The sequence below is a fragment of the Chinchilla lanigera genome, unplaced genomic scaffold, assembly GCF_000276665.1.
Source record: "Chinchilla lanigera isolate Chin_1 unplaced genomic scaffold, ChiLan1.0 scaffold00174, whole genome shotgun sequence".
NCBI lineage: Eukaryota > Metazoa > Chordata > Mammalia > Rodentia > Chinchillidae > Chinchilla > Chinchilla lanigera.
Window position 1 is genome coordinate 875,683 of NW_004955575.1, and position 15,494 is coordinate 891,176.

At 43.0% G+C, this 15,494-nt stretch overlaps 1 long non-coding RNA gene across 1 annotated transcript; it reads left to right on the forward strand.

Moving 5' to 3' along the window:
• The first annotated feature begins 4,334 nt into the window (after positions 1-4,334).
• LOC102003710 lies at positions 4,335-14,887 on the forward strand. Its single transcript, XR_265070.1, has 4 exons — positions 4,335-4,449; positions 13,040-13,185; positions 13,514-14,170; positions 14,285-14,887. It is a non-coding gene; the product is annotated as an uncharacterized LOC102003710 (long non-coding RNA).
• The last annotated feature ends 607 nt before the right edge of the window (positions 14,888-15,494 follow it).

Below are 15,494 nucleotides of genomic sequence, written 5' to 3' on the forward strand. Positions count from 1 at the left end.
GAGCATCCAGCTGGATAGAATCTGAAAGCTAAAAGCCTGCAACTTGCAGAGAAGGAGGGCATCTGGTTTCCTTCGGCTGTAGGGCCATACTAGTCTACTTGTTTCTGGGTAATCCGGTGGGAAATTTCATCTGTGTGTCAAGTTTCCTGTCATATCAGTCTTCTCTAGGCACCTGCAGAGTTCACATTCACATCCTGGTGCCCACAGCGCCATCCATTAAAAGGTTCAGCTGCCTTATGGGGAGGAGAGTACAGTCAAACACAAAGACCATCCTAGGTGGTGAGATGCTGAGGTCTGGTTTGTGAAATGCACTGAGGAAACAGAGAACAATCTCACAGCAAGCACCTCCAGAGAAGCGCAGGACCCTCCAGTCCACCTCCAAGCAGAGGCCATGAGACTCCAAAGGGCTTTGTCTTAGAATATATCCTCCTATTCATGAGAGAGACAATTAAGCCTGGGTTCCTGCCACTAAAGGTGAGTAGGCTTTTCCCCAAGGCAGCTGGCCTTTCATACTTTGACCAGCCAGCAGACTCTAGCCTCGTGTGCGTGCTTTCTCTCAGACTAGCTCTTCCAGGATCTTGCTCTTTCCTAAACCTGAACCTGGGAGCTTTCCTGGAAGACGGCTCCAGTGCTGAACAGAGGATTCATGTCTTGGCCCTGCTGCTTGTTAGCTGGTAGGCCTGTTATTCAGTGTCTGGGCTATGATTTCCTCCTTCCACAAATGCGTGATGACCCTACCTGTCAGGGTTGGAAGAAACACTCTTTGAACTAATGCAACACAGAAAAGGGCTGATAACCCTTGGCCACAGAGGAAACCTTTAACCAAGGATCTTCTTTGTTCTGTTTTCTGCCTACCTCTCTAATTTTGTCTCTCCCGCCTTTGTCTCTTACTCTCAGTGCTGTGTTTCTTCTGAGAAGAACCTTCTTCCTACCCCTCACCCAACACCTGCTCTCTTTTCCCCTGTCCCCCACGCCTGCAGATCACTGGCTTCTCCAGCCTTCTGACCAGATCAAGTCCCTGACCTCGAAGGCGCTCTGTGCTTGCTCTTTGCAGCACTTATTGCAGCGTGTGAGACAATGCTACCTCCCCCACGGTCTCTACCATTACCCTTAGAACTAGACAATAGTGGAGCTAGATGGGATATGTGTTATACCCCAAGTGCCTAACAGGTTATGGTTCCTTGGTGCACACATGCTAAATGATTAAGAGATGGTGAAACTCAGCTTCAGCTTCCTTTGATCTTACAATAAATGAACAGTAAACAGGCATATGTTAAGGAATCATTATACTATATACAAAAATTAACTCAAAATGGATCACACACCTAATCATAAAAGCCAAAACTATGAACATCTTAGGAGAAAACAGAGGGGTAAATCTCCACAATCTCATGACATCAAAAAACAAGCAAAAAAAGGAGATAATAGATGCATTAGTCTTTATCAAAATTAAAAACTTTTATGCTTTAAAAGACAAGTACAAGAAATTGAAAGACAGTCAACAGAACGGGAGAAAATATTTTTAAGTTACATATCTGATAAGGAACTTGCTTATATCTGATAAGGAACAGGGTATATTAACAAATTCTTCTCCTTCTTTTTTTTTTTCAGTACTGAGAACTGAACCCAGGACCTTCACACTGAGTTGCAACCCAAGCATATTTTTATTTTTTTTATTTAGAGACAGGGTCTTACTAAGTTGCCCAGTCTGGGCTCAAACTTGCTATCCTCCTGCCTCAGCCTCCCAGAGTGCTGTGATTGTAAGTGTGTGCCACTATGTATAGCTAAAAAATTCTTATAACTCAATAATTAAAAGTTTGATAGCATAATTTTTAAATAGACACAGGATTTGAGAATTGGAATAGAGAGTCTGAAAAAATATAAAAAAGTAAGCACATAAGACAATATTCAACATCTTTCAGGGAAATGTAAATCAAGACCACTTTAAACATATTCAAAAGGTTAAATTTTTTTAAAAAAAGGTCAGGTCAGGAAATAAACATTGGTAAAAATGTGGAGGAATCAGAAACCTCATAATGCTTGGAGCATAAAATAGTGCAGCCACTTTGAAATATAGCCTTCAGTTCCTCAAAAAGTTAAAGGTAGAGCTGGGGGTGTAACTCCATGGTAGAGCGCTTCCTTAACATGTGTGAGACCCTGGGTTTGATCCCCAGCACCCCTCCCCCAAGAAGTTAAAGATAGAGTTAGCATTTGGCCAGCAATTCTACTCTTAGGTATACTCAAGAGAAATGAAAAAAAATACGTCCATGCAAAAATTTGTGCATAAATGTTCATAAAAATATTAGTCATAATAGCTCAAAGGGGAAATAACCCAAGTGGCCATCAACTGATGAACAGATACATACAATATGGTAGATCCATGCATCAGCATATTGTTCAGGCATAAAAGGATGTGAAATTCTGATTCATGCTACAACAGGAATGAATCTTGAAAACATTATGCTGAGAGAAAGAAACCAGACACAAAAGGCCGCATATTGTATGATTCTATTTATATGAAATATCCAGAATAGGCAAATTCACAGACAGAAAATAGATTCGTGTTTGCTTAGGGTTATAGGGAAGGGGATGGAAGGATGGCAGGATGAGGTGGTATAATGTTCTTCTGTGTGTGATGAAAATATGAAATTGATTGTAGTGATGATTTCACAGCTCTGTGAATATATTAAAAGTGCTGAATTGCATGCTTTAAATGGGTGAATTATATGGTATGTAAGTTACATTCCAAAGCTGAGGGAGACAGAGCATATGTTCATGAATTCTTAAGTATGAACAGAGGCATGCAATTCTCACCCCCAAGGAGGTAACGTCCCAGCTGGGAGGAGATGTACGTATGAAGCAGTGACACCAACTGGACCACCATCAAGTGCTACCTTGGGGAATAAGAGCTGCAGTGCCGAGATAGCCCATGGCCGGGGGAAGTAAGAAACCTTACACAGAACGTATTTAAAGTGCAAATACAGAAATGACATCCTGTGCCACTTAGCAGGAACACTAGCTCATTTCTAATCCTGTTGTCTGACTTTTTTCAGGGTTTTTTTTGTTTTTGTGTTTTAGTTGTTTTTTTTTGTTTGTTTGTTTGTTTGTTTGTTTGTTTTTTGAGACATGGTGTTGCTATGTAGTTCAGGCTGGCCTCAAACTCCTGGCAATCCTCCTGCTTCAGCCTCCTGAGTGCAGAGATTATAGGTGTGCGCCACCATGTCCAGCTTTTTCAAGTGTTTCAGTAAGATTTCCCTGGCTAGATAAATCATCCCATCTTTGTGTCCCCTTCATCTCCAGCTGCCATCACCCAGATCTGGTGCTCATTTTAGGGTGACTGGATGCTAGGACTGGTGACAGAGGCAGGGTCAGAATTTAGAACTTCCTGTCAGAATTTAGAGCTTCCTGTTGCACACGATCTCTCTCTTTTCATCACACCTGTGCCACCAAAGGATTTTTTTTTTAAGCCAATACTTTCCTGTGTTTTCCTTTTTTGTTTAACCCACAGCCCAGCAGGCCAGGAGAGTGTGCTAAGGTTACTGACTGACAGGAAGTAACTGGAGATGGGAGGGAGTGGGGAGCCTGGTCTTAATTCAAGGTCACTCAGGGGGCAAGCACCTGGCTGATCAGGGATTAGCATGGATGTCACTGTCCTGATAAGCCCACAGAGCTGGGTTGTTTATTTCAGAGGTAGGTTTATAGGCATTTGAGGGAGAAAAAAAATATCTGCACCAATCTATTTTATGACAAAAATAAATATATGTCTTGGAAAGGGGTGCAGAGTACATCTTTTAAGGGAAAGAAAAAAATTCCCCAATAAAGAAATTAAATTACAAAAGGAAGCATTTGTGACTGCCAGTACTCCTGAGACCCCTTAACATCTATAGTCCTGACGTGGGGACGATTATGTTCAAGCAGCCTCAGGGTTCCTTTGGCCATTCTGTTCTATCTAATATATCATTTAATGTATTTGTTCATTTAGGCCATGACTCATTGTTTCTCATTCTATTTTTAGTTGTTGCTTCTCAGTTGGATTTTTCCACATATCAGATGTTCAACTGTGTGTCTAAGGGGACAGTATCTACCTTGGGGCTGAAAAACCGTCCACATAGTATTATTATTTGTAAGTTGTGAAAAGTTGTGGTAAAAACATCTTCCCCTAAATTTGCAGTGATTGAGAAGTCATGCTAGAGAGAGGATGGGATGAAATGCTGATTGTTTTGAGCATGTCACAGATATTATTCTGAGATACCTAGAGGAAGATGGTAGCTATGTGCCTATTACGGTTTAATGTTTGAGCATGTGACTTCTGACTTCTGCCCCCAGAAAGGACTTTGGCAGGAACATGAACAAGGAGAGATCAGTCCAACATGCTGATGGCGGCAAGGCGTGAGGCCGTGGAAAGCTGAGAGGATACGAGAGGAGCAGTGGCTTTGCAGAAGAAGAGAGGTCTGTGTCTTTGTTACTTCCCTCATTGCTGGGCAAAGTACATGAGCCCCACATCTTGGAGAAGAGATTTATTTTGGCTCATGTTTCAGTCTGTAGCCAGCTGGTTCCAACACAAAACAGCACGGCAAAGAGGGCTGGTGGAGGAGTAGCTGCTCACCTTGTGGTGTCCAGGAAGCAGAGAATCAGGGGAGGAGCTGGGAAGGGAGATAAACCATCCCAGGTCACACCACAGTGACCTACCTCTTCCCCCGAAGAGGCCACCTCTCAACTACAAGTCAGCTATAATGTCCCCATAATCCAATCACCTTCCCAAACCCCCACCTATGAGCTCATGAGTCTTTGGGGGGACATCTAGATGTAAACCGTAACTTTGTGTCCAAGGGGACAGATCCTGAGGTCAGGCAGACTGGAAAAAGTAGATTTAGAATATGAGCAGAAAAAGAAAGAATCTGGTGCTAGTTCAAAATGGAGACTAACCAAGATGGCAGACCACAGTTGCCAAGATGCAGCCATTTACTAACTTTCGTTCTTCCTGAGTGAATAACTGGTGTTTGCATATATTTATAGATAAATGTGTAAACTGGTAACAAGTTTTGGATACAATTACTAAACAAGAGACAAAGGAGAGAGGGCAAATGGCTACATGCCCACTGTTGAAACACGAAATTACAATGGGATAACTAGGAGAAAATCAAAAGCATATGTATTATGATTATCCATAGGTACCTAATATGTATTAGGATTATCCAGAGGTACCTGCTCTAGAAGAGCATTTCTTATCCCAGCCCACTAAAGTAGATTTGTAGTCCAGGCAAAAAAAGTATCCAGTGGTAGACAGCCAAGCGCCACACTAATAGGACAAGACACCCAAGGCCAGAACTGGGAATCATGGTGAGGTCTGAGTGGATAAAGCCATCAGCCAAGTCAGGAAGAAACAAGCAGCAGGGTGGGCAATAATGTTAGGGTCAGAGGTCAGAGGTTAGGGGTTAGAGGGAACAGTACCAGCAAAAGGGTCTTGGGAGCTTAGATACTGGAGTCAGGTATGTCCATCCTCAGATGTATTTTCATTCTGTAGCCATAAATCATCAGCCAGAGATCAGGACATATAGTTGAGTGTCACCGAAGCTGGATGCTAAGATTACCCCCAGAGTTAAGTCTAACACTCAGAAACCTCACCTAGGTCTCCAGGAGAAATGAAGCTGGGAGGAGCTTCTAAAAAGAGAAATCCATGTCCTTAAAGGTCAATCTGGATAATGAAAGAGAGGCCTGTGATCAAAAGAAGAGTGACTTAGAAGAGTCCAGCGGCCATGGGAATGCTATTGGCAGGCCTGTGTATGGACAGCCCATACAGTGCAAGAGTTGGAAACCCCTGGCCTTCTTCTACTACATGCATTCCTGCCCTATCCAGGAGGGCACCAAAAACACCACCACATACCAAACTGTCCCTATGGCTTCAGAACACATGGATGTGGTGCTCAACTAAAGAAGTAGTGGGCCCTGCAACCTCCAATTCTTTCCTCCTGCAAGGAGTTGGAACTGTGGCTTCATACTCACTCTGGGTGCCAGGGCCAGAGGGAATGAGGTAGATTGGAAGGACTCCAAGGAACAAGAAGAAACAGAAGGAAGGTATGGAACAAAGAGGCAGCTGATGGGAGAGAGCCAGCGCCCACCGTCACCTCTGACACAGGGAGCAGAAAGTCTCCATACACCCTGAGCTGAGGCAGGAACTATTTGGGAAATCTTGCAAAGGGCCTGCTTCATACCATCAATTATGAAACAAGACATTTATGCCAGTGTTTTGGCTTCAGCACTCTAGTGATTGAATTTCATGCATTTTTAAGAAAGGGGAAGAAAGCCAGTTGTTGGAACTGCCATGAACATTTAAAGAAATGTGTTCTTAACCTATGACAGCACTAAGCACCTCTTGAGACAGGGCCTGCATGTCAAGAAGATGTGAAACTCTTCCATCCCGGGATCTGTCCATATCTAATGATCTAGATGAGATGGGAACTTTCACGTTTTTGTAGAACACAGAGCAGTGACGGTGAACCTTTTAGAGACAAGAGTTCAAAGTGCAACCCAAAACCCGCTTACTTATCACAAAGTGCCAACACTGCAATTAAACCTGAATAGTGAGGTTTTAGTTTAGAAAAAGCAACTCATACATTAACATCTTTTGTCTTAAAAGAAAAATAAATAACACTTGTGCCATAGATTTGCCACCACTGATGGAGACAGTAATCATACGCTAAGCTTTGGCTCTATTTTTGGAATCATATCTCTAGGCTGCTGAAAAACTGCATAGCAATGCAGTGCTCAAAATCTCCAGAAACCAGTCTCTCCTTATAAGTGGGAAAAGGCATTGCAGTTCTGGGTTTGCACACAGTTATTTTCACAGTGAGTTAATTGCTTAGGATTGTGTTCATGTGCATTTCTTTCCTTCATTCTATGCAAAACTTCTCTAAGAGCAAATACTCCACCGAAAGCATATTTCTTTTCTTTAACTTATGAGACATAGAACAGGAGAGGTTAACATGGCAGATTACAAACACAGGGCCTTGGGCTGGGGCTGTCGTTCAGTGACAGAGAGCTTGCTTACCCTGTGTGAAGCCCTGAGTTTGATTCCCAGCACTACACACACACACACACACACACACACACACACACACACTGCAGTGCCTTGAAAGAAACAACAGATATGTAGTGGTGAATGCCTGTAATCAGCAGTGTGGGCAACGTAGTGAGATCTTGTCTCAAAAAATAAAAATACATACATACATACATAATCCACCCCTTGGAGAATTCTGATCGGAATGGAGAGTCCACATTCTTTCTCTCCTTCCTAGAGAAACTGAGGCAAATCAACAAGGGTATGTGAGAAGCTCTTATTTTCCTCATTCTTTGGGGCCCTCATCCTTGGGGATCTGTAGCTCTTTATCATCAGCTTGGAGACCAGGGGCAGGAGCAGCCATGAGCACCTTTGAATGCTAACCCTCTGAGTGGCAGCACAGTAAACACTTTACTTGCATTACCTCATTGAACCGACATAGCATCTCAGTGAAGTGGTACTACCCATTTTACAGATGTGGAGACAGAGGTACCACTTAGGAAGTGGCAGAACAACACCCCTAAGGTCTAGAGTCTCCCATTATATGAAGCATTAGCTCAGTTTCTGGCAGTGTGGAAGCAAGGCACGTAAACACTGTGGTCTTGGTGGGGATCCTAGGAGACATGGGAGGAGTCAGATAAACACAGGTACCAGGTTCCAATACCTTGGTAGGTCTGCAGTGTAGTCCCTTAGCAGAATCTATCACTCATTTTCCCAGTATTTCCCATGCACAGACTCCCAGCATGATTTTAGTTGTTGCTATTGTGAAGGGTCATGTAAGCCCTCCTGAAGGGACAGGAAAGAATTGCTCCCCTCTGCCTGTCCCTTCTTTCCTTTGCTTGTTCAGCACCTTCTCCCTGATGGCAGGGAGCAGCTGTGGTTAGTGAGCCAGAACCCAAGCAGATCAATAGCACGCACATGTGAGGACATCGTTAGCAGGGTACTAATGCTCATCCCGGATACGTCCAGTGTCACTCATGGTTTAAAGGTTAAGTAGAGTTTGCCTAATGTCAGGAATTCATCTTACTAGAACATGTGACATTTTTCTGCCTGCTCAACCAGTGCAGCTTTAGAGTGCATAAACTACATGTTATTTTTAAATATTTGGAATAATGCTTTGTATGCAGTGTTTGCATTACTAATAAAATGTTATTTTCAGTACATGTGTAAAACACATATATGTAAACATATATTTAAAACTACATGATGTGTCGTCTAATCACATAATGTGCAAGACATCTTTTAAAAATTGAATATACTTTTCATTGTACTAGTATATTCAATAAGGTAGTCTGATATTAAATTCTTTGGCAAAATGACCAAACTGGTAATTCTTCTCCCTTTTTACAGCATCAGTTTTTGCATTTTGGGTTTTTGGGATCATATATTTCTTAAAAATACAACCCTACTGCAATCAGTAGTCACTTAAGTAACGCCAAGTGCCCTTCCTGACATTGCTACCCCATCCACACAGGGATGTGCTTTTGGGGAGAGCAGAGGCCAGGTCTGTGGCCCACCGTCTACGCTCCCTCTGACATTGCCTCGCTTTCCTGATTGTGCTGGGAGACATGATTCTTTGCTGTAGATCAAAATTTTCTATGGCCCTTTAAAAGGCGGGGAATGCTCAGTAAAATAGAAAAAGGAAAGAAGACATATTATTTCTTTCTGGTAGAAATTTTCTAGGAATACCTTGCCTCAAACTTAGATGTAGTATTTTAGCAAATTTGACTAACAAAAGACACTGATGCAAAAATAAAACCTATGTTATATGCCATACATTTTGTCTCTCCTAAAGGAATTACATTTTCTAGCAACTCCTACATAGACATAGCAAATGCAGAGTTATTTTGTTAGATATTGAGCCACACAGATAAAGCCGCCCTGCTTGTCATTTTTCTCACCTATGATTCTAATAGAAAAAGAGAGATCCTAAGTTCCTGTTGCCATAGGCATCCCTGGGCCCTGCAATACAATGCCATAGGAGATGGAAATCCTTTCAAAGCCAACAAACAACGACAGATCCCCAGCTATTTGGAATGGCAGAACTACGTGGCTGCCCCACGACTACTCATTTCATCCAAAGTCCTTGATAGGCAACAGGATGGAGTTGGGAAAATTGTACAAGACATTGGCCCTTAGATAAGCTCATATAGTTGAACTCTTTGTGGAGCAATTCAGTGAAAAATGCTGTGTGAAGCCAAGCGAAAATGCAAAAAGCTCCCTACACAATGCTCATCCATGAATGGCTGGACCGGGTGCTGGGGTGAGCTATTTCTTTAGGCAGAAGCTGTCTTGAAGCAGGGGTGGGTAGCTGACCAGAGGTGGACTTTTAAAATAAATTACAGGCCCTTCAGATGCCTCTAAGCTGTGGCTACATAAATAAATATTTAGGGACAGTAACAACAGAGAATGTAATATGCTTCTAAGGTCTTTCACAAATACATGTGAAAGCACTTGTTACGTAATAATAGGCTTGTTCAAATAAGATGATATTCACTATATCACTGCTGTTTACAAACAGAAAGGACTGCTGCCTGTGGACAGTGATGAGGCTCCACTTTGTAGGGTGGTTGGGGTTGGGAAAAATTCTGAAAAACATGGACTAGGCTGTGCCACGAGAAAGACAAAGCAAGGCCCCTGCCCAGGTGGTTCTGATGTCAGCTGGATCACTCTCGGTAATTCAGACCACCTAGGTAACAACTGCACCGTTTGAACTGCTTTGCCTATTTCCACGGTACAAACAACCCACAGTCCTGTAGTATTTACCTCAGTGTTGCATTTCTCTGTGTTCTATAGAGCTGGACTTGGTGTTTATACAGGATCACATCTGCCCAAAGAGAGAGGCAACACTCAACGCAGAAAGTGAACTATGCTTGGTGGTGTATGCCACCAACCACTCTGGGAGGTTGAGGCAGGAGGAAAGTTTAAGGCCAGCCTGGGCAACTTAGCAACTTAGCAAGACCTGTCTCAAAATTAAAAAATTTAAGGTTTGGGGAACACAGAGGGAATGTCCTTGGTTCAATCCCTAGTACAAAACTCCACAAAGTAGTTGTGGAAGAGTTGACAATCTTAAATTGTATGAGGGAGACTTTAAAAATTCCAACAGAACTTTGTTTCTGGTGCATTTCCTTGTTTGCACCTGGGGAAGAAGAGAAGGCCCATCTTTCACTGAGTCACTGCATGTCAACTTCACCAGCACACAGGACCTCCAGCTTTCATGGGAAGAACTACTGGAAACTTTCCTCAGGAGAAGAATCTTGTAGCCCATATAACTGACAGCAGCCATCTCTTACCTTCAGTGCCCATTAAGAATGTATTTGACAGGGAGGGAGTACCAATATGGCAGAGTGGTAAGTAACAGAGAAAGAGCCTCTCTGAGAGTTACCATCCAGATGCTGGAATATGGCAATGTGAGGAAGACAAGAAGGAGGGAAGTGGGTCCCCTGGACCCAGGAAGGATCTGAAGTGTGAACTGAAGCCCATGGAGAGAGTGAAGACAAAAACTTGAACAAAGAAAAAGGAGGTGGCCAGTGATGCCTTCCCCCTGCAATAAGACTCACTGCATGAGAGGAGCAATTCAAACCTGTGGACACACAGTGACTGGTGGTGACCCCAGAGGCCTCCACAGAGAGACACAGCAGTAGAGGGGAGCAGTGGACATGGAGGACTGCACAAACTGGCAGTGAGTGCTGAGGGCTCAGTCTTCCCGCAAGAGAGCAATTGGCCAGGAGCCATCATGGAGTAGGGCCAATTGAGCTCAGAACTCAGAGCAGCTGCTGGCTCCCTCTAGTGGCTCCCAGCTGTGCTCAGGCCCAGGGAAGGTGCATTGACAGCTGCAGGCTGAATGAGTCTGGTCTCAGCCAGAAGGTGCAGGCTCACTGAGATTATCCACTACTCCACCAAAAAGCTACTACTGGCTTGCTGGGATAAATCAACACAGATCTGGACTCTGTCACCACATGTTGTCTACCAGTGACAGCAGAGACATACCTGGAAGTGGACTTTTTTCTTTTTGCTCTGTCTCATTTGTTTTTGTTTTTGTTGTGGTGGTTTTGTTTTTGTTTTCTACTTTATTTTTTTTCTCCTTCATTGTTTGATCTTGTTTTTATATGAGTGTGAGCATGGTTTCTAGCCTCTTTGTAGTTGTTGTTCTGATCTGTTCTTTTTTATCTCTTCCTTCTCTCTTTCCCTCCAGTCTTCTGCACCAGTTTCTCAAAGTTAGCATGATCCCCCTTTGTCCTCCAGCCTTACTTCTAATCTCTTTCTCTTCTTCCACTTCTCTATTTTCTCCTAACCCATTTTAAATTTTAACCCCTAAGGGCAAAATTGACACATTAAGGACTTGTATACTGCCTATAACTTTCTGGTTTGTTTTAGATTTTATTATATATCCACAAATCTAGTTCATACAGTTAAAGGTGGCAAATTAATGGTTAGCTCAGATTGTCATTTTCTAGGCTGTGTTTGATGCTATTGTCATTGGTACCACTATAGCCAGAAGTGACATTATTGTTCTAAATAGCTATTTTTCCTGGTATTCCAAGACTGAAATTGACTAAGGGTTATAGAAAATACTGTGGCACAATGCCAAAGAACCAGGGGCTGGGCAAAACAGACAGCAACTTCTCACAGCCAACAAATTGAAGACTTAAGATCTTGCAACAGACTCAAAACCCCAAAATCAGCTACACCTGGAAGATACCTCAGAGAAGTAGTAATTTCCAAAAGGTTCTAAATACTAGCAACAAAGCAACACACCATAGTCATTTTACAAGCATTACCCCAGGAATTAAACTAAAAAAAAAAAGAAAATGAGAAGACACTTAAACAAGATGCAACCACAGACATCCAGTTCACCGAAGGCAAAGCCAGGGAGCAATGAAGTGGGACAATCTGAAAGCCACCCACCTGGCCTCTCTGAAGTGGTAAGAACAAAGCAATTGAATGAATTGCTGGAAAAAAATCAAATCAGAAATAATCTCTCAGATAATTGCAGAGGTGGTGTCCACAATGAAAGCTATGCTTACTGACTCTAGAGCAGATACAGACAAAAAAAGTATGGAGCTTAAGAAAATTATGGAAGCCATGAATTGTCAGCATAGGAAAGAAATGGAATCCATAAGGCAAATTCAAGCAGATATCCAGGAGAATGAAAATTCTACTGAATGTATCTGTAGCAGATTATGTCAATGTGAGGACAGGATCTTAGATATAGAAGACAGGCTTGAGGTTAATGATCACGCAAAGAAAGAGTTCTTTAAAATAGCAAGGGACCATGAGAAATCAATACAGCATCTGTTACATGAGGCAAAAATGAGTAACTTAAGATTGATTGGATTCAATGAAAAAGCAGGAGATAGCACAAATGCAAAATAAAACAAAACAAAACAAAAAACTGTTCACAGACATCATGGCAGAAAACTTCCCTGGTAGAGAAAAAGAATTTGACATACAGGTATATAGAACTCCAATTAGCCACAGTCAAAAAAATCTACAGCCAGTCATATCATAGTCAAGATTCCAGAAATTCAGCACAAGAATAGAGTCTTAAAGCTGTTAGGGAAAAGAAACAAATCACCTCTAAAGGGAAGCCCATAAGAATCACAGCTGACTTCTCAGCACAAACCCTCAAATCAAGGAAAGCTTGGAGTGAAGTATTTCAGATTCTAAAGGAAAACAACCTTCAGCCAAGATTGATGTACCCCGCAAAACTATATTTCAAAACTTATGGAGAAATAAGACACTTCCATGACAAAGAACATATGAGGAAATTTATGACCACCAAGCCAGCACTCAAAATGTTTTGAAGGACATGCTAGAAAGAGATAACAAGGATCACAACTCCATGAACCCCAACAGAAGGACTCCACCAGGCAAGGCAACCAATTAAACAGAAGGAGGGGGGTAGGAAAGAAACTATTTGATTGGAATCCATCCCAAGTCTCAGTATATATATTATGTATTTCTCTAATATTTCCCTAGGATAGAAGACAACAGCAGAGGAGCTTACCTCTGACCAGCAAAGACCAATGTACCCAAAGCCAGGGAAGCAAGTCATAAAGGAGAAGAAGCAGTTGTGAAATCACATAAAAACGTGATGTTTGCTTTATGTGCTTCCTTACAATCAGGTATTTTTATCAAGGTGATTTATTCATATTATTTCATTGAACACAATAGATTCTGTAGCCCATCATCACCTTCCTGTGACCTTGGGTTTTACAGTATGATAACAGTGTCTATTACAGTTGTATGGGACACAAATCAGCTCTGGAATGGCCTGGGTGACAGCATGGCGGGGAGCTACAAATAAACAGGGAAGCCTGCACTTATGGGATGCAGAGGGGGTGGGGTTGGCACTGGTGTCACAATCTGTATGCTGGAGACAAGTGTCTCAGGAAACGGAGGGATGAGGGGAGGATGAACATCTCGATTCTGACTCTTGCATTTGATTTCCAGACCTGCACTTGGCCTGACAAAGCAGACCATACTCCAGATATCACTGGGCTTCCCTGAGGATAAGGCTGCTGGGAGCTCTCCAACCCCTCAAGTAATAAGAAAAATAGCCCAGCTACTGAGCAGTTACTCTGTGCTGTGTAGAATCTACATGCCTTACCAGTTCTCACTATCGCATTTAATACTTACAGCAGCTCTGGGAGATGAGCTATTATTTTCCCACTTTTATCAATGAGGAGCGTGAGATACAGAAGTATTGGGGCATTTCATCCTTCCTCAATTTCCTTTACCCTTAAGGCCTTGCATTGACCTTGAGCCCCCTCAGCCTCAATTTTTAGGGCCGGTGTTTAAATTCTTACTGCAAAAAGCGACAAGCAACTAATGGCTATGACCATCAGTTTTGTTCTTGTCAACACTGAGAGTCTGATGTCGGAGCCAGCAGCTGGTGACAGGGGCATCGGCAGGAAGGGGTGGATCCTTTTGTGGACTGCCCAACAGAGGCCTCCGGTCTGGCTCCTGAGATTTCTGAGATGCACTGAAAGAAGAGAACATTTAGAAGAGCCTGGCCTTAGGGAGCCTCTTTAAAGAGAAACACCCCTGAGGCACTTCCAGATACCAGCCAGAGAATGCATTTCCTCCCACAAGCACACAACTTGGAGGGTAGGTTTCATCCTGTGGCTTCTGCGTGCCTATTTTTATCCCTGTCCACTTGCTGATGAGCTGAGATGTCTTTTATTTTCCACTGACCCTGTAATCTTTTGCGATTTATTTCAGGTACATCTGATTCTGTGAGAAAAAAAACTTCACCTCTACCTCCACAAAACAAAGTGGGAGCAATGATAATGTTCTCCTCGAGGAGACTCCTAACCATTGAAGATGCAGTCTTCTTTGAGTGCTTCAATTATCAAAGATGTCAGCTCTTATAAAGGCTTCAGCCTTTTGCTCCTTCTGGGTGGAGATTTCCACATGGGAACCATTTTGCTTGACTTTTGGGCCCTGGGAGCTGTTAGGGTTGCCTCTCCCTTCCTAGTCTATCCTGGAAGGACAGGGAGTTCTACCCAGGCAGGCGGATCAGCGAATCACAAAAACACAAGCACGGCCAAGCCCCGCCCAGCAGGAGGGAGTCCTACAATCACTTCCCCAGCTTTGCTCTGCCGGCTAGAGTTCTCAGATGGACGGGGGTCGGGCGCAGTGGACTCCAAGATGTCGCCAAGCCAATCTTGAGGGATGCAGAAAGCTGACTTGGCACTCAGCGGAGCATCTCTTGCGGGAACCTTACTAGCAGCTTCTGAGAAGCCTGCAGACACTTTCCCTCCCTCTCCTTTGAAAAGTAACAGTGATCCGGAAATCAGAGGTATCCTTCCCGGGGATCAGGACACTAGACCTTTAGTTTCTCCTCCTATCCTTCCTGTGGTGAAAGTGAAATCCTTAAAGGCAGTGCTTGCCGGGGAATTCAAGATGGAACATTGCCCCGTGGTTTATTTTCTTAAGCAAGGCATAAAGAACATGTGAAAGCATCTGACTTTTAAGCCAGAAGTCAGACTCCAATCATACTGAAGGAAATGGAGGATTTTATTAAGGAATGCTTAGTTACACTTTTGTTTTTAATTTAACTTTTGAGTAAGTAATATGATCACGTAGGTCCAAATTACAGAAAGATGTGATGCAGGGATACAGCTCCCACCCTTCTGCGTGCCGCAGCCACTGCTCTCTTCCTTCTTGGGTGTCCCCCCAGGGCTGTTTGACACGCACAGTATCTGTTTTCCACTTTCTCCCGTAAAGAACAGAACAGTGTGCTTACACCTTGCTTCCTTTCGTCTTACAACATAGCTTAGAGATCTTTCGTTGTGGGTCACAAGGAGCTCTCTCCTTTTTGTGGCCACATCATATCCCACTATGTGAATGTGCTATCACTTGTTTTAATTCTGTCCCCTGAGGCTGGGCAATAATTTCCTGTGATTTGGCTACTTAAATCTAGGCTGGT